The sequence below is a fragment of the Anas acuta genome, chromosome 6 (genome assembly GCF_963932015.1).
Source record: "Anas acuta chromosome 6, bAnaAcu1.1, whole genome shotgun sequence".
In the NCBI taxonomy this organism is placed as follows: domain Eukaryota; kingdom Metazoa; phylum Chordata; class Aves; order Anseriformes; family Anatidae; genus Anas; species Anas acuta.
Window position 1 is genome coordinate 17180909 of NC_088984.1, and position 20548 is coordinate 17201456.

The 20548-nt window shown below is 37.3% G+C and overlaps 1 long non-coding RNA gene across 1 annotated transcript; it reads right to left on the minus strand.

Annotated features, from left to right (window-relative positions):
* Positions 1–4512: 4512 nt before the first annotated feature.
* On the minus strand, positions 4513–13395 carry LOC137859037 (uncharacterized). Its single transcript, XR_011098125.1, has 3 exons — positions 13244–13395; positions 12735–12862; positions 4513–11855 (listed from the first exon to the last, which is right to left on the minus strand). It is a non-coding gene; the product is annotated as an uncharacterized lncRNA (long non-coding RNA).
* Positions 13396–20548: the final 7153 nt, after the last annotated feature.

Below are 20548 nucleotides of genomic sequence, written 5' to 3' on the forward strand. Positions count from 1 at the left end.
GTTTTATAAGGATCAGTGTAAGTAGAAATTAATCTTTCTTTGGACTAAAGCAGCCCGCTGTTGAATGCTTTTCTATGCTTTCTACTGAGAAACCAGTGTAGGCCTCCCTTTTCAAAGCGAGGTGCTCAGTTTACAGCCACATCTTTGTGCTTCAGCATTCAAGTTGATGCAAGCATGTAGTATACAGCAAGTAGCAATTAGAGTTAAGTGAAAAAAGAAGAGACCCATATTTGTAACTCGTGTTTGAAAACTGATCCAATTAAAGTCTGTTAAATTGACCCATTTTACACTACGCTAACCATGAATAGGGCTCTGGACAGAGTTTTTGGGAGCGTGCCAGAGGAGGGACTATTGAACACACACTTTTACATATGAAGTGGCAAATATCCCATAATGGGAATGAAAGATACTAGGACCAATTTTACAAGAAAGAGTTTGAAGTCTTGCCCCCTTCCTTTACGTTAGTCAGAGAATGACTCTGTTCATCCTTCCACATTCACTGCATAGTGCCAAACAGTTTGGGACTGGTAAAAATGTATGCAAATTTGTAAATTCATACTCGAAACTGTTTTCTGCTAATAAATGTTTTCTGGTTTTGCTTCTTGCTTCTTTCCACACTTTTGTTCCATTGTCATTCGTATCACAAAGGAAAAAAGAAAAAAAAAGAACAGATAGCTACTCACAATGGACTGATTACTACAGAAATGTGTTAGCACCAACACAAAGCTGATCAAGATCAGAAAGCTCTTTCTGTGGAGGTTTTTGTAATATTTTTTTTTTGTAGAAGTAATGACAAAATCAAAATGAAAAGAGTATATATATATATTTAAAATTATCCTCAACATACTGGATAAATAATGTGCATCATGGATCAATATTCTGTACAACTTCCCTCAAAAGATAATAGTCATTTCATACCATTCTCTTTTTTTCTCACTGCAATGGAAAAAAATAGACATATAAAAACAAGCTTTTTTTTTTTTCCTTCTATATACAGTCCTGCCTCAATCTTTTTTAACTGTTGAAAGAAGAGTCATTATCATAGTAAGAGTAGGCATCCTGTGAGTTCTTTAATTGCACCTGGTGCAACAGGTAGAGTTCTGTCTCCCATAGTAGTGATGCAGCACTTAACTCAGTAAGCCAAATTTATTCTGAGTGACTCATGTGTCTTCAACAGTTATAAAGGGAATTAGTTTGTTCCAATAGACTTAGCTGTTTCACAGGAATGCCACATACTTTTATCATTTTAATTAATATTCCAAGACTAAAATCCAACTCTCAGCCCTCAAGCACTTTCCATTTAATTCACCGTTTATTGCTTTTACAATATCTCTTTTGACGCAGTCTGTCATTCAGATTGCTGTTCTCAACAGCACTTTCTAAATTGCTCTATTTCCTAAACAACAACAATTATTTTTCTTAGTTACACCTTAAAGGAGGAGACACCTTATACATGCATTTTTCATCTTTTTCTTAACACAGAGGTGTGAGAATTTCTCTCCTTTCTGGGCAAGAATCAGTTTGGAGATTCTTTCTAACACTGCATCAGAGTTGCACTGCAGCAGCTTAAGGAGGGATAGGATTTTTCTGTTATCGCAGCCATGAATCAGGAGTGCTTGTAATGTTTGCTTCATGGCAGCAGAGAACTCTTGGGTTGGATTATATGAAACTTATCACTGAAGAAAGCAAAGCAGCAGCAAAACTGAGAACAGCAGAAGGAGATTACTGTCTGGGACAGCATTTTGAATAATCATTTCCTAATTCCCCTGCAAATTTCTTCAACTTTAACACTTTGGGGGAAAAGAATCAGTTTCCATTTCCACAGAAAGAATGTCAAGCCCAAAGGTGTTGACTTTAGTATGTTTTAAAAAGAAGCCTGAACTTTTTTTTTTTTTCCTGAGATCCAATTAAAAAAGTAAATAAAAGCTAATTTCTAGGTACAGGAGCCATAGCAAAAGTGCAGTAGAAGTGGATTAGGTTATGTTAATCTCTAGATACAAAAATACCATGTGACAAAACATAAAATCAGTATCTGCAGGACCCAATCTATTATGGTTCTTGTGTGTCTCCTTATCATAATAAATGAGTGCCCTTCAAATATTTAACAGTAAGACACCACCACTTTTTCTTCTGTCCCGCCTCCTTTTGCCTTCAGAAGAGAGAATTGTGGTAGATTCCTTTTTTATTCATTTTGTTGCCTACAAGTAGGAGTGCTCAGAGCCTGAGGTTAACCAAGATCAAGAATTCTGGACATTAACCCAGAAGAGCAGTCAGGAGTAACTATGAGAGGAGAGATTTACCCTCCCCTTTTCAGAGACACCCCACCACCAAACCTCTGAACAGTCCAGCAAAAAGAAGAGAAAGCAGCAGCAAGGTAAATGCTCTGCAGCACACTCTTGCCTTGGTTGCCTGCACTGTGTCCCCCAGCCTGCAAGCTGGGTGGGCTTCTAGTCAGAGGAGTGCAGATAGCGAGGCACTGCAAAAGCTTCTCTATCTACTTGCTCTCATTGCATTTTATCCACTAATGTAAATCTTTCCAAACCAATATCTGAATTATGTGCACAAGATATGTAGTCATAAATGCCGAGGCTGGCAAATCTTCTCAGCTGCATTAATCAATTCAACTGCATGTCTGGAAATTGTTTTTGGATGGAAACATTTACATGTCTAAATCTTAAACTGTGTGCCTCACAATGCAGCCATTGAAAATTCCAACCCCCAATGCTCTTATCGGATACACCCTCCCGCATACTTTATCCTATCTGCATACCAATAAAATCCCCACATGGAAAACTGCAAGAATGAGAACAGCCCACTGCGTTTTTCAAAAGCAGAGGATTCGGAGGCAGCCAGTACACTTCTCCACATCTCAGACTGTAAAGGCACATCCCTTCACTGTATCTGCTAATAGCTATTAGGATGGATTATTGTTACAGCTGCTAATTGGCAGCTGGGTTTGAATGCTTGAAGAGCTTTGTGATAGGCTGCCATCTAGTTATTAGACAAATTGATAAAATACACCCATGTGGTATAGCTGCAGTAACATGAAACTCATTTTTTAGAGATACAGCAGACTCCCACATCCATCTTGCTGCTTTGCAGTTTTTGAAGGAGCAAAACAAGACAGAGAACAGGGGGGAAATGCCCAGAGTGTCTGGAAAGCCTCTCGTTTCAACCTTTGCATGTACCCAAGAGGTGAACATTACTGGGGTTTGGGGAATGTGTTCTCCTTGGAGTGAATGCTAATTTAAACTTTCACTGTGATCTGATATGCTTTAAAATACAGCAAATCCCTTATTTATGAGAATAAAGGCCATGAAAGGGCTTTAGAATCTAACCCTAGGGGGCTCTTCAAGTGCACGAACCCAGCCACGTTTAACACTTGCGCTTACTCTTGGACGGTTGCTTGAAAAGGGTAAAGAAAAATACCTGGTAGGCACCCTCTTTTCTGAGCAGCTGCGAAAGATTCTTGCATGAAATAAACAAAACAGTTTCATAAGAAAATGCTTTCTGGTACTGCAGCTATTACACTTTGCTATTTAGTATTCACATTTCTGGAACAGAGCTGTTGCATACATTTTTTATGACATAATCGCTCACATAAATGCAGCTTTTGGAATGCTGACAGGCCAATAAAGAAACCTTGCTGCATTTGGGAAACAAATAACATTTCTCATCAGGTCTCACATCAAAAAAAAATTATTAAATGTCTCCCTTGATTTTTGTGATTTGCTTTATCCCAATAAAGCCCATAATGCTGGCAATGAGGCATTATATAAATATAAGATGCATTTTAAAAGCTACAAACAATTAAAAGGCAGTGAATTCTACAAACAAGATTGGAAATATGTTCCATGAAGAACAAGCGTGGTAAATGAATTCTGTTAAGCTGATGCAGTCACATAAGGTGCCCTGGAATTAATAGTTACACTTATGTAAATCTTAATTAGAATTTGCTCCATTGCCTTATATATTACTTCCAAAAGTGGGGGTGTCACTGCTAAGAGAAATACAAAAGAGTCCTTTCAGAGAACTCTGCTGCTCCTTTGGGATGATGTAAAGCCACCAGCATGGGGTGTTCCCTGCCGTCTGCCTTCCTGCCTCCCCTTCTCCACTGCCTGGGTCAGTGTCCGGACTCTCATCAGTAACAAATCTATGCTGAATCTTCTCACAAGATTCTCAGCCATAAATATGTGCATCATTTGTCATTGGTTTGGGGTCAAAGTAACATGTCAGGTAACAAATACAGAGAAGACTTGTGTGGTGAACATTCACCATGTATTTGTTTTACTCTTGTTACGAGGGACAGTATTCCCTTCAGCAGAGGCACAAGGGACAGGAAAACTCTCCAAACATCCCTCCCTGTAGGAACCCCCTGCCAGGCTCATCTGCAGACATCCTAAGGCTCATGGTTCTTCAACATTAATTAGTGCAGTATTGTTCTGATACTTCCTGAAATTAAGAGGTATAGAAATATTACCATAGCTGCTTATTTGCATTAGTGCTTCCTTCTTGAAAAATAAAAGAAAGTATTCCAATAATACACAACTGTGCAGCACATTCAGAGAGATTTAATTGGAAGCTGCCTCATACTTATTCCTAAAAAATAATACTTTATAAAAAAAAAATCAACTGAATTTCTGACATGAACCCAGGTTACATGTCACAGGCTGTTTGAGGAGGTAGTACCTTCTCCCTTTATGCAAGCTGTCCATCTGCTACTGTCTGCACCAGAAATTCTTAGCAGGAACAGGAGCTTTTAGTACCTGTTCTTTTGCTGTTTCTACATCTGCTGTCAAGTCAATTCTCAGTCTCATTTAAACCCAGTCTTTTTCTGGTCCCAGTCTCTCTTGAGCAAACTTACCAAACCGATAAGCTATACCTTTCTTGGGGTACTTTCACCCGATGTCCTTGTTCTCTTTTTCCCTGACATCCTACAAGTGAGGTCACTGATAAGTCCCTGAGGACAGCAAGCAATTCTGAGTCTGTCTGGAAGCATGATAACTCTGCTCTGCTCAACAGAACTAGAAATATTCATGCCAGTGCAATCCATGAACTGGAGCTAATATCCCAAATATGATATGGCAGTTTCTTGAGCTGAACTAAACAGCCAAAACACCTTTTGTATTGTACCCACTAGTTTTTTACCCAATAACTAGATGCATAATTTTATGGAAGGAACATGGTACCAAACAATGAAAATATACAGATGTGAAACATGAAGATTGTCATACTATATAAGCTTGGTGGTTCAGTGTTCCAGCTGTCCTTTTTTCGACAGTGGTTAGCACTTCATCATCCTGAGGAATGAGGAAGAGCCCTTGAAATGAACAATTGTGGTTTTGACCATGAGCAAAAAGTCATAGTAACTCTCCCTTAGTCAGTAGAATTGCTCCTTCTAACGGACCAGGAGAAAGTTAAGAAGTTCAGGGCTTGAAATGTCTCATAAATCTGTACAGACATTGAAGTTATAAAGGATGAAGAGATTAGAAAAAAGCTTGGTGTTTATACTGCATGGAGGCACGTCTAAGATTCATCTCTATCACGCAATGAAGTGACAAGCAATGAGACTGGTGCTCATTCTGAGTGTAAGCTGGTTTATCTGTATAGGACAATGAAATAACCACAAAGTGCTATTAGCTAGGATCCCATAATTGGTACAGTTATAAAGAAGGGGAGTTGACCAGTGGGGCCACAGCACCACCTGTCTCCTGCTTCCTGGATCTGAGTTGGCTCAGGTCTTGTGTAAGGAAGACATTTACAGTGGAAGAGGTGGAAAACATCCAGTTTACCTTATCTCAGTCACAGAATATCCATATCAAGTTTAAAATGCAAGGCCAGGATGAGACATAAATCCTAAGGGCACTTGAAACTGTTGTGTAATATAATGTGAAGAACTAGTTCTGGCTTTATGATGACTAATAAGAGAAAATAGAGTAATATTAAAGTCTTACAACATATTACACTTATAATTGGCTGTACAAACATATTTTTTGCCTTTTGTTGTAACATCCTCTTTAGAAATCCCTTAAAATCCAACATAAATGTTACTGTACAAAATTACCATTCATTGTAAATGGTTATAGCTTCACTAAGAATTGATTTTTACCATGCTAGAGTTTGGGCAAGGACTTAAATATTCTGTACTTTTTGAGGTAACTTACTCTGTAAGAGGGCTGGGTGTGTGGATAAACAAACTATTTAAGAGAAAGGACATGAGCAAAACAGGAGTGAATGGTTCATAAATAATATTACTCTTGACACTAGAATAATGTATTCATCCTTCAGTTGAATGACATTCTGGAGCAGCCTTCCATGAGGAGTTCTGTCTGTGATTCTGCAGGCAGAAGTAGATGGAGTTTTGAAGAGCAGTATGTGATGCGACTGATGACAATAACATGGCTGAGCTCAATAACCTAGGAGTGCCTTTTCCATCTCATGTTCCTAGATTTCTTCATTGCAGATTGAAAAGGAACAGTGTATTTATCTACCCCTTCAAGTTTCTTTAGTTCTCTGACATTTGCATTCTCTAGACAAAGATTCAGCAGATAGTCCCCATCCAAAGCCACTTCAGCATCAGTGGAAAGACTTCTGTGATATTCAGTAGATTGTACATTAAGCCCCTGGCATACAGAAGGGGGAATCCAAACCACACTATGCAGATTATTTTCAGGTGGTCTATGAATTAAGGTACCACAATTTATCCTGACATATGACTTTGCAGAAGGGGGCATCTTCTTCTAAAGTATCATAGGAGAATCCAGACTTACGGTGGCTGGCAAGTCTTGCTGCAGGTGCTTGAGCTTAAGGGAAGATTTCAGAGGAGCTGTGAGTTCTTCCTAGAAATTTCACTCTACATGAGGAATTTTTCCCAAATGGAGGAAGTAACTGGGCCTGATATCCTCATAATTATCTGTGTACCAGAGCAAACTTTTCTTTCTTCCTTCTATTTTACTAGACACAGATTGTGACTCTCAAGGCACGACAGAGCCGTTGCTGCAGCCAGCGTAACAAAGGCAGAGAGGAGCTGTACACACCTTGCAGCAGGAATTTCAGACCAACTTAGTTTTTGGTGAACTGAATGCTGTCAAAGCTAGAAGTTGCAAAGGTTTTCCAGAGATACCCAAACGGTAAATGCTGTGGAAAATACAGCTCCCCACAGCTGATTAACAAAGAAAAAGAAAAAAAAAAAAAAAGATAAAAAAAAAAATGTCCATGTCATAATTGCTTACACAGAGTGATAAATTTAGCATTATCAGCATTAAAGTAACATTTCCCAACTTGGGGTAGGCACTGGTCTTGTAATGGGGGTGAGTCAGGTAGGGTACCGTCACACACATCTAAGACTACTTCATACATACATATAGAGATTTCCTCATTTTTGTCATTGTCAGAAAATAATTTAAAATGTGTTGATCAAAGTTCTGACACTCTAGTACTTAAGTATCTGTGCCTGCTTTATTTATTACTTTTGAATGATAATTTTTCCTTTCTCTCAAAGGTTTATAATGATTAACTGATATTTATATAACTTCTTGGAAACAAAGGGTACTGTGTACAAGTGATGAATTGTATTCTGCTGAAATGTCATTCTTTTAAAAAAGTTAAACAGCTCATTACTTTATGGGGTGCAGCATCTGAATTCATAAATTAGGAAACCTATTCACAACAATCTTTTGCTTTATATGTTGAATGAAAGATTGACTTGTAATTACATAAAAGGCAACATATTTACAATCACAGGACAATCCCTGTTGCTATGTGGGTATAATAAGATTTGACCTAATATACAACAGAGAAAACAAGCTTCACTTCCTAGTTCTGTAATTATATACCAGGCTTTGCTCAGTATTGTCCTTGTTTACCCCAAACCTGTTCTCATGCAATAAAAAGAAAACATTCTCACTTAAGTGTATTTTACTGAAGAAAAATCCAAAAATATCTTTTCTTCCCTTCTTTTCAAAACTACCAGATTTTAGCAGAACAAACTATGGAAAAAAAAAAAAAAAAAAAAAAAAAAAAAAAAAGTTATGTTCTGATTTTAACTGAAACCCTTTAACAACACAGACCTAAACAACAGGCTGAATACAACCAGGGCTCAAGAGCTGATACAATTTATCCAAGAGATTTTCCTGAGTGGAAATTAAAGCTGAATACTTTATACTGGCTTCATATTCAAGTGTCAGTTGATAGGTGGTCTTACATTGCATACTACAGAGGCAGAAATCTCATTCTCACTGAAAGAAAGATATGCAGATTGCTCACAGTCACTGCCATTTGACTATCAAAACTTGAGATATTCTCATAAAACCGAAGTATTGTATATGCCCACTACACAGTTTTAGATACTGAAATAAATTCTTACGGCTTAGCATAGAAAGGATTGTTAATTTAACACATCTGTGATTTCCTCCAGGTTATCATTCATTCTCACAAAAGAGAATTCATTCAACATAAAAATGTATTTTGCAAACATGTACTAGCCTGTACGATGATTTAGAATAATTGCTTAAGTATATGCAAAAGTGGTGTGGATACACAGGAAGCATTATATTTTCTTCATAGAGGACTGATTACTTGGAACATGCTGTGATTCTTCATAGCATTTTTTGACAACACACCTCTTCCAGTTCCCTTCTGGAAGCTGCATTTACCTACTTTTACACCTGTTCTGGAAATACTTTATCTGGGAACTAGAAAACGTGTTTATACTGCTAGGAAGTGAAATTCTCCAAAGAGGCTTTTTGAATTTCAGAAGACAACTCTGCTTCAGGTTTTGAATTTTCCTGTTATTTGCTAGCTGGATAACTCTGTCAGCAAAAACTCCTATTTTAGGTGATTCAAACAATAATTTTTGTTTGGCGAGCTTACTCATGATTTTAGTAAGGATGAGCAGCAGAAGGCAAGGCATCAGACTGTATGTTGGCATCATCTGATGTAGCTGTTCTACTAGCAAGAATAAAGGTTATTTCTTAGTATAGACTACACATAAGGTAATGTACAGTGTAAATTCAAGTTCCTCATAGGGATAGAAGAAACTGGCAAAATGTTTCTCTGAAATCTGGCAAGGTTTTATCCATTTATTCTGAAGGGCTACTCAGGACTTCACTCTACAGAATATTTAAAGGCTGGAAATATTTTTCAGGAACCAACTTGCTTGGAATTTTACAGGCTGATACTAGGGGAACTATAATAACACATTTCTGAAGAAGTAGCATCCCATTAAAATATAATGGAGAGCAGAATTTAAGGGTGCCCCAATTGTATTCCCCAAAGCTGAAGCTGATGAACCCAAACATTCTGAAGTCGCCTATCTGGTATGCTCTGGGTCTGCTTGCTCTAAGCCCAAACCTGTAGGGACAGTGATGAAGCCTCTGCCATCCTGCCTACATTTATTTCCTGCTCTGTCTTTCTGTATCTGTTTGTCATCCTGTCTTTCACTTGCAACAAGAGATTTCTAGAGCAGGTAGTGTTGTACTGTGAATATACAATGGGATTTTAAGAAAATGCAATGAAATACCAAGGGGAGACCTATTCTGTGACTAAATAGTCAAGGTATTATGATAACAGTAATGAAATAACTGTGTAAATAGATGTGTGTATGCACGTAAATGCTTGTAAAGTCTTTCTTAGAATTTTAATGTAGTTTGCTCTGATAAAATTTACTGAGTTTACACAGTATTTTGTATAGGGACTAGCACTGGGCTAAGGTTTTGTTGATTTGTCAATCTGTTTTTTTAATGGTCTGAAAACCAATAATTATTATTTTGAACGAGCTCCCTATTTTAGCACCACAGTTATAAAAATAAAAGCAAAAAGTAGAAAATAAAAAGAAAAATTTTGAAAAAGAATCCTTATGTCTATCATCCTCAAAATGAGTACCTGTTGAAAGATAAAACATGCACAGACACAGGCAAAATTTTTTTGCAGACTTCACTTGTCAGTGCTCATGAGTCATCACTTACATAATTGTGTAAGTGACACTAAATGTAGTGGGTGGGACAGCTGTGACCTGAGGTTAAATGTCTCTACTGGACATTTCAAGGGTGAGTCTGTATGATTTCTTTTTTGGAGGTTCAGTTAGTGTTGGACAGTATTTGATCCTAAACACAAGTATCTGTAATGGTACCTGTTCTGCTTCATTTTTGTTAAGTGTTCCCAAAATCTGACAAACCATCTGGCAAAATACCCACGCACTGAATCCATATCAAATTCAAGATTCCAGTCTTGATCTCCAAAGATATTTGGAGCTGTTACCTTGAAATGGTCAAAAGAAGCATTCAAACGTTATAGGAATGGATTCCATATTTCCATGGACTTCCAAAGAAACAGTGTTTCTCTGAAACTATAAAAGATTCATTACAAATGTGAAACTTCTGTGGCTTGAAGACAGAGAAGAAAAAACATGCAGGGCATATATAATTGTCAGAATAACAACACTCATACGGACAACGTTTGCTATGCACTTTCCATCACTTCTCCACCTGAACAGAATGGAAGAACCAAAGAGCAAAAAGCCTGGTAAAAATATTTAGCAGAGCCATCTTGTTTTTTAGGTATTCAAACACCCCACAATCCATACAGCTGTCAAATTTTCCTGATATATAGTATGGATAGAGAGTATAGGGCAGATTCATTGAAGGGAAAACATAACTAAATTAATAGTTACATGTTTAACAAAGACTGCAAGTTATTGTTGCTTTTGAACAAACACGAACACATTCTTTCATGATAAGACTGTTAGAGAAAGCCAATCTCCAGCACTTGTACTCAAGGCACTTCTACTTTGTGTCTTTACCTATTTTTATATGCTAAGCATTTTTTTATTTTTTTATTTTTTTATTTTTTTTTGAGAGGAAACAGCATTAATCTTTTGTGCAAGGGAGACAATGAGTTTGATATATTCCAAATATTTTAAGATGCTTTTTCTGCTCTTTCCCTCTAGCCCATTTCTAATCCCTAATTACTCCCTATTACACGTGTCAAAATAAGCAGGAGTCTTAGCACAGCAATGATCAATTCAATTCAGTTACACTTATACATGCCTGAATATCATCCACAGTACTTTTGAGGATTTACAGCATTTTGAACATGCCCAGAAGGTCCTAACTATCTACCTGTGTCCAAACCATTATTGCAAGGTCCTGATTCAGGCCAAGACCATTTTCTTCTGAGTCAGTCATGGCAGATGACCTTTAAAATTTAGCCTTCTTCTCCATTTCTCCTTTGCTCCACAATGAAATCATGTAAAAATATTTGCTAATGTGTTTAGTCAGATTGTCAAAAGCATGTCTCAATACTTTATTGATAAGCATAGTTTTTGAGATCCTCAAGTGAGTCTGAATATGCACACAAATTCTGCTTTTGGGATAGGACAGACTAAGCATCTCTTCAGTGTTTTCCAGTGTTTACATCCAAACATGAAGCATTGATTTTTGAGTAATCTTTACTTATAGGAATAGGAATTTGCTTTGTTGGTACTCATGATGCTTAATTATCTGCTACACGTTTACATGTATACAGACATGAAATTTTAAAAAAATACTCAGATGCTTAAATAATTATATATATACACAGGTGTGCAGTGTTTATACATATAGATTTATGCCATCAAAAAAGGTTGTAATATATACTTTAATTCTCAACTGAATGTATTTGGCCCTCGTTCTCTACTACTTCTATTTAAGGCTGTAGCAATGAAGGGAGATATATGGAGTTTCTGCCCAAATTACATAGAGGATAAAGTAGTCTATGTTGTACCAGCCAGCTATGTTCCTTCAGAGACTCCACTGTAGCTGAGTTGCTCAACAGTCTGTGTTACTTATTTTGCTTGGCACAACCTCCATAGCTTGGAGCTGTAAGAAGAGAAAATAGAAAGTGGTTTAGGAATGAGCTGTGCTGATCTTAAGTCTCGTGAGGATGCCTGACCAAGAAGGGGTGGCACTCTGCAGGAATGCTAGATGCTGCCTTAGCACTAGGAAAATGGACAAAAATCTCAGTGGTTCAGAGCTGCTGATCCAAAGAAAGGAAATATTACCTCACTGTTTGTATGGATCTGTTCCAACATCTTTAACATTAATATAGTCCATTCATTGGTGGCAGCTAAGACGTATGTCTTTAACTTAACCATGAGGAGCCCAGTTGCAAGAAGAGAACCTCCAAATTAGTTTCACAGAGAGTACATGCCACAGTTGTATGTATGCACACAGGTATGCACATAAGAAATGTGAAGATGAATCTTTTCAGAACTTATAAAGGGTTTACAGAACTGTACTACGAAGGTGTTGTACCTTCCTTCACACACCATGTGATAATGTCATATTTACTGTCAATTTTATTTGATTCCATGTAACTACTATGCTACCCTTCTGCTCTGCTTTAATTAACAAAGTACCTTAGCTCAAAGACTACAATTCAAGGGTTCTTTCAAACTATATTAGGCAGCTAAAAAATGAAATTAAAAGAAAACAGAGTTCCGGCCAACAGAAACAAGTGACTCATTTCCTTGTGAAAACACACAAGGTTTATGTTACTCTGGCAACGATGTTCACCATTCCAGAATAAAGTCTCTTTGCTCCCTTCAGAGCTTTTATGTATTCCTGTTATAGTCTATGTTCCACTGTGACCTAACATTGAACTAAGTTATTCAGTTATTCACAAGAGACTGTAAGTTATGCTTTAATTTAGATAAATTCTAAGTCTGCTACTTTGACAATGAACTAATACATACATACATTCTTTTTCACATTGAGGACTTAAGATGGAAAAAGTTGTTTCGGAAACAGATTGGTAATGTGCGCCACACCAGAACTGTGTGCTGTCATGATAAAGTTGAACTGCTGGGACTACATTCACCGTAACCCTGTAAACAACAAACACATCAGAATTCCAGGGGCTTGTTTTCACAGGGAAGTCGATTAAATTGTATAACACATGCCAAAATACAGGTTAGGAAAAAGCCCAAATTTATACTCTCATTGTGAACATAACCACTTTTCAGGAGAATACCAACATAATGGGGATACAGAAATTCTGCCCTTTGGAAATCTTGCCAAAAAAAAAAAAAGGTTTTCTAATGCAACATCTCTCTCAGATATAAAGATAAAAAAACAGCATGTAGTAAGAAAGAAGTAAAAAGTTCCTGTTTCAATTCAGAACTATAATTTGGAATCTATTACTGATTTTCTTCAAGATGAAAGATAGCAAATTGCTACTAAACTGACAAGACACATTTTCTGCTTACATTTTGAAGCTGCTGCCCATGTACTAGGAGATTCCTCTGGAGTTAAAAAGGAATTCAGGGGATTTCGTCTGCTTGAGATCTTGCTTTTCTTGATAGGGAGGTAAACTTCAGCCTTAAAAGTAGCGTTTTCACAGAAGACTGTGCACATTAGAAGTTCCTAAATACTGCGTAGGAAAACTCCCACAGAACACATGACAAGCAGAAATACATTGCCACGAACTTCTGTAGAGTAGCTGAATTTGAAATCCATATGTCAAAAAATGGAATTTTATGGCATTTATGTGCACACACAGGTGTTCAGCTAAAGGGTGTCATTTACCTGTCTCTAACATTTTTTTGTCACTCATGTACAGCTCTGTCATGCAAATTAAATCTTGGAGAATTCCCATTAAAGTTCCTGAAAGCTTTGCCAAGGTTTTGCTCTTGTCCCTGAAAACATCAGGAAAGAATAGGCAAAATGCCATTTTGTGCCCAGATAATGGTAAAAACATCTTCATTTGTTTTCAGAATTAAAGCTTCACTATTTCAAAAGCAGTATATTAATACTAAGCTGGAGTGTCACAAGAAGAAAGCAGAATGTTAAACTGAATTTGGATAAAGATAAATGAAAGCTCTGAAAAACTTTTATTGAAAAAATAGTGTTTCTTAAATAAAACCTTCCCAAAAATCACTGACACTTTTTAAATGCTTCCTGGGCTTGGCTAGAATCTCATTAAATTACTGATCTTCATGATGACTTTGACAATGAATTCTATGATTTAGTTGTGGAACCCACAGCCATGACTTACTACCAAAGCCAAAAGCATAGTAGAATTCAAAACACGATTACACATCCTCATCCAAGTTCTTGGCTCCAGTTCTTTCTGCTGAACATTGCTGAGACAGCAGGAAGTAGATGGAAAGAAGTCTTAAAGGGGCAGCTGTGGATTCCCTGACACAGAAAAATCCTTGACTGAGGCAAAGTTGAAGAAATTCTGTCCTGCTCAACTCTTTTTCTTGATTGAAAGACATGGGTCAGGGCTGAAAGTTGGCAAGGAGGCTGCTGCCATGGGATCCTCATTTTTCTAAGATGCTCTGTATCACATGGCACACCTTGTAGATATATTTCTCTTGTTGCAGTATACTGGTGGCATTCTGAGCATTGTTGAAGAAAAAGCTGTTTATGTACATGACCGAAGTGGGGATTAGATGGAATAAATTAGATAGAACCATACCACTTTGAGACATACAAGCACTCATGTTCCAAAGCAAAAGCTGCCTGTCAGCTCATTGTTAAAGGTCTAGATGACAACTTCCTTTCTATGGTTTCTTGTATAGTTCACTCAAATATCTGGACTTAGTCATTAGCAGATGCAGACTACATGTTTGGACACTGAAGGGCTTGCAAGCCTTTTTCCACATGGCTGTTCTTCTACTGCAGCACTTCTCTTTTCACACAGAGATGCAGTGCCAACATACAGATAAGAAATGCAGGCAGAAATATTCTGCCTTTCTTTTCATCTTTAATAATTGAAACAAACAATATATAGCAGAGTCACCAAGCAAAAAATGATGGTTTATGTGAGTGATTAAAGTGAAAAGGCTTCCTTCTTACTGTAAGACCTCACAACACTGTGTACTGCCATAAGCATTCTTGGATATTACAAGGTATTGAGTAAGTACTACATAATCAGCATGTGCTCCAAATGCTTGTTATAAAATATGCATAAGCTGTAATTGCCTGTGAAAGTTGAATGTTGATAAGAAATAATAATTGTAGTTTTGGCCTTGATCCTTAAAAGACATGTCTCACACTCTAATAAAATACAGTAGCTAATATAAAACTCATTATTAGCTTATGAGAAAGGAAATAATTTCACCTAGACTAAATTGTACCTGTAACATATAAATATATTAAAATTGATAAAATTGCACTAGGTTACACGAGCCTGATGCTTAATGTTGACTGCTATAAACTCATGAAACTACAAGAATAAATTTCACCTTAAACTGTTGCATGCTGAATATCAGCTCCATTTCTCCAATGTGCCTGGAAACCTTCCCATAAGACACAAGCACACAGGAAGAAAACTGCCTGACTGCAGTCAGCAGCAAATGACAATTACGACATCTCTGATTACAGCATGAGGTCCACTATTGTCAGCAGTAGCTTGCTCATTGCTCATTGTTGTCATTTTACTTTTTTTTTTTTTTCCAGTGTGTACATTGCCAAGGTAGTTTTAAAATAAATAAATAAATAAATAAATAAATAAATAAATAAATAAATAATAAGTACAAGCTGAACCATTTTTGAGGACTCAGAATAATATGCTAAAAAAACAGGAAAGACCATGTTGTACAGCAGCAGCCTTTCACATCCACAAACCTTCTCCCATTACTGGTTCACAATGAAACTACTGCAAGTAAAAGAGATGCTGTGAGAGTCAGTGGTTACAGCTGGAAAGGAGGTTTCTCAGATGTGTCTTTCAATGTGAGGGCAGAGACATACAAGTCGTATTTAGCCACAGGAAGCTTGCACAGGTGGAATTAAGATGACTCGCTCATTCTGACCTGTTTTGCAGAGGAAACAAGCTGGTACATTTTTACTAGCTGGAGGGGTTTTTCCCCAAGCACCTGGCAACATTGTTAGGTGAAATAAATTACAATAATCAGCCCTGGAAGTCACAAATGCATGGATCAGGAATGTATTACACATGGGTCTTGCGAGCTCTCCAACTCTTTTTTTTATTATTATTATTAAAACACTTCAAAGGACTGCTTTCACCTGCAAAAAATTGTTCTTTCAACAATAGTTTTGCTGCCTGTACAAAAAAACAAGGGCATTGGGAAATATGTTTTCCTTTCTCTGGTTTAAATAACCTGCAAAGATTGGTTGTCAAAAAAAATTAAAACTAACATGACTTGTGCCCTACAGTAAACAGTGCCTTGAGTGACTGCTTGTATTAGAAGCAATATGCACTTGCAGTTTGGTTTAGAGGTGCCATGCAAGTCGCAGTTATGACTTTTCAGGCTTTGCATGGATTTGTTGTTAAAAGAAACTTACTGCCAAAGCAAGTAACAACAAAAAATCACTAACAGTTTTTATTTAAGTGGGTCAAAAATCTTGCTTCTTTAAAACAGATGATGGCTCTCCATGCATTTAAAGGCAGGTAACGTACTTTGCAGATCAGCGTGTGAGTATCAAAAGGAGGCTGTTTACTCTGAGGACCAGTCTTGGAACTGTAGCCACCCCTCAGAAATCAGAGACCATGGACATAAGGACTTGAGACTGCCCTCTGGCTAGGACACCTGCATTTCCATCTCACGCAGTGGGTATTGGCAGAGAAGGCCAAAGCGCACCCTGGCTCCCTGGCTTGTACTGAGCTCTGTGTTGTTGAGCAGAAATACCTAAGCTGCTTCTAAGCTAGCTAACCAGTAACTAGCTAGTTAGCTAACTGGAAGCAGGGAAACACAGAGCTCTCTGCAGGCTTGTTGCCCTTCTGAGAAGCACTGTCTTATGGTTGGACCTCCTACACAGTCAGAACCCATCTGCAAAGCAACTGTTGAGGGTTATCAGGGGAGCTATGCATGGAAGAAAGGAGACAGCTGGTGAAATCTCAACAGAACAAACTTGAAGCCCGATCAAGCTGGTATTAGCCTGGGATTCATTACTGAAAGTGAAGTTACGCCAGTTAACAGCAGCCTCGGAGTAGAACCCAAGAACACCACTCATTACCTTGGGACTGGGTTGTGTTTTGTTTTGGGGGTGGTTTTTTTGTTTTGTTTTTTTGTTTTTTTTGGGCAGGGGGGTGGGGGGGTTGCTGTTTTGGGAATGTGCTTTCATATGGGTTACTCTTAACTGTATGTATATATTCAGCAGGCTGCCAAGAACTGACAACAGCTTTCTGTCTACACCCTGACAGCCATTCTCCACTTTCTCCTCTCCTGTGATTTACTGAGTAACTACCACCCGCTCACACTAAATAAAGGGCAAAGTGGGCTAGGATAGGAAGAAAAGGAGGCTCACTGGTTGTACTAATCCCAAAATCACTTTAATATCTTCTGAATTGCAGAAGGGGTTAATTACAGATAGACACACAGGAAGGGTGGACAAATAGACTGTGAAAAAAGAACAATTAAATGAATAAGTGAGAGAAGAAAGAAAGGTGAAATCCAAGACCAGGTAAATGGAGAAGGATATATAGGGTGGGGAAGAGGAAAAGAGGTTTGCATAAGTAGCAGGTAAGAGAAAATAAAGGATTTTGTTTTATTTTTTATTGGTGGAGGTAATGCAGAGAAAGAAGAACTGAAGGAAAGCAAGGCTCTGAGAATACATTTAATAGTACATTAGGTAAATGATACAAGGAAGCACATGTAGCTTATTGAAAGCAACAGGGAATATTGCCTGACCCAGGCTGACTTGAGTTGAAAAATATACAGTTTAATTTACATGGACTATCTTTTCAGCTAGTAAAGGTTCACCCAGGCTAAGGCAATTAATATTCTCCCACAGTGAAAACAGTATCTGAAAAGAGTCTTGACTTAGTCATATTCCAGCTTGCATTCAGATCACCACAGTAAGACCAAATCTGTTTCTCACTCATGTTTTTAAAAATACTGAATATAGTCAAGCAATTCCATTCTTGTTATTTACGGTTTCATGCTCTTCTAGTTCTCTTCCGATCTTTGAGGACCTAGAGTCTTCTCATAAATGCATCTGGACTTCACCAACATCCAATGCCATCTTAGATACTATATGTGATTCCACACATTTTTTTATTTTTATGTCATAGAGGTTTTAAATCTCTTAGACCTATGAAAGTCTGAGTGGGGAGTGCACTAGAAGAGACAGGTTAGATATGTGATCTTTGCCTATAGGAAAAACATGCTGGTGATGAGTTTTCTCTGCCTTCAACTACTCAACTTCATTACTACTAGACCCTTTCTGGTAATCTTTTTATTGCATTAGGAAGGAGATCTGTGCTTAGCAGTAAATGACATATAGGTTCTTCCCAAGAGTGCAGGTAAGGGATATTGTGTTTTGAGTTTATCAGTGATTGCTACACAGGTTACACAGACAGCTGGCTGTGGCAAGTCAACATCAATGTGAAGATCCACCCACAAAACTAAATATGAACATGTATAAAGCTCTCGGTCTGAGTCATTCATTTTTACTTACCACAATACTGAGCTGAGGAAAACAGGCAGCAAGACTTGACGAATGCTTGCCCTTATGCTCCACAGAAATTCTCCTGCATATATATTTTATTTAGTTTAAATTTAAAAAAATAATAATCTTAAAATATTTTTCTACTGTTCTGTTCAAATGGTATTTGGTCCATAAAAAACTGACTGCAAATTCGCATCTGGCTAAGCTCAACATTTGTCTTTGTGTGCTTCATTTTATTTTTACTTTAAAGGATTTTGGGTTTGAGGGTAAGGATGATAAAGTGCTGACATTTATAGGAACATTTCATTATTATAGTTTGTATTTGATAAAAATATATGATTGAACTTTACAAATAAAATCCCCTCTTGCTTGAGCAACTCTGGTTTATAACGGGAAGTCTAACATACTATTTTCTGTAGTGTTCTTATTATTTTGAGGGGAAAAAAAAAAATCAGATAAAATTCCAGCTCAAGATGTTCTTCATTTCAGTAACAAGCAGAGGAAATAGATCAACTACAGATAAGATACAATCCTGGTATAAGAATACAGAAAAGAACTCTTTTAAAATACATGTTGATGCCACACTAACAATTGTTCATTGATTGGCAATGAATGATGGGTACCAGCTCTGGGTAAATAAAAGACACTTACTCCTCTTTTTTTTTTCTTTTTTTTTTCCCACTTATTGTAAGTGTCATAAAGACATCAAGAGTACATAATGTATGTCTTTGAATCTGGAAATGTACTTTTTAGAGAACAGTACAAAAAAAAATAACGATGCCAGTGTTAAACTTGTAGAAGCAGCACTATGCTTGTTTTCTCCCACTGCTTGGGGAAATTCCAAGAATTAATTCAACAAGATGGCAGAACAAGGTTAACATTATGGTTGTCATTGATATGTCCATTGATATGATTGAAGAACATGCAATTCTTTAACTCAAAGATAATAGTGGGTTACCCATTAGCTGGGGTAGTTCTGTTATCCATTGGCACGCTCATATTTTAAAAATGGCACTCTTAATACAAGGTGTCTATTGCTTACAACATATGTTTTCCTTGCTTCTTGAGTGTGGTTCCAAATAATCCTTATATAAAGAATTTACTTTTTAAAAGAGTTCAAAGTTTAGTGATGTAAGAATAGACAACTCTTTTCAGCTAAACCTCTCTTTCCTCACCAAAGAATAGACACAAAAATAAATGTTACCTAGTGTCTTACCTAGTTAAAAATTGGGCTTTGACCTGGCCTTAATGTCTGTCTGTCCCTTGAGGAAGACATAAGAACATAACCTGCTGAGCTTCTGAGCAAAAACTATTGACTTGGAGATAGAAAATACATTTAGAATTGGAATCTGATTTATGTCGAAGATATTATGTGTGGCATTGCCTTGGCAAATTTTGTTTAATTATGGGAAGTCATAAATCTTTGGAGTCATTCCCCTTTTTGATCCACCTCAAATGGACTTTCTGAGTTTAAAACAAATTCCTACTATAGCAGAGGCTTTTTTTTTTTTTTTTAAAGTATCCTCTAATCCCACTCCCATAAATGGTAGCTCAGTATTTGCATTAAGTCTTATCATATATGATCCACTCCATATTTCCTGGAGTTAGTCAGAAGCAGGTATCGATCATTTGCAAACAGTCACATATGGCTCCCAGTCATATTTTTAGATAACTTTTTTGTAACAAACAAAAGAAATGTAATAAGCCTGCAGTTGTGATTCTTAGTCTTCTAGACTGCCATTTTGTTGACTTGTGGTTGAAGTGATTTTCCGTACTTATTACTCTCTCCTTCAGTAGAAGATGCTTTGAGTGGGGAAAGCAGCTTTTAAACAAATGCTTTCTTTAGAGTAGAGAAAGAATGGTCACTTGTGAAATAATGCGTTTTAGAATGGGTGTTCTCCATTGTATGTTATAATAGGGGAAAATAAACGTGCCAAACTGGTTAAGAGTGAATCCAGTCTGCCAACTTTCTCGCTCCAAGGTGAGAACTGTGAGGGTAAGGATTGGAATTTGCCTAACACCAGCCTGTGACTTGGGAACTTCCTTCCACAAAGATGGGATAGACAGCAAGGCTTTGTGTCGAAATACAAAACGTATGCCTTCAACTCAGCTTTACCACAGAATTAGATAAAATAAAATAGGATGTAGAAAGAATA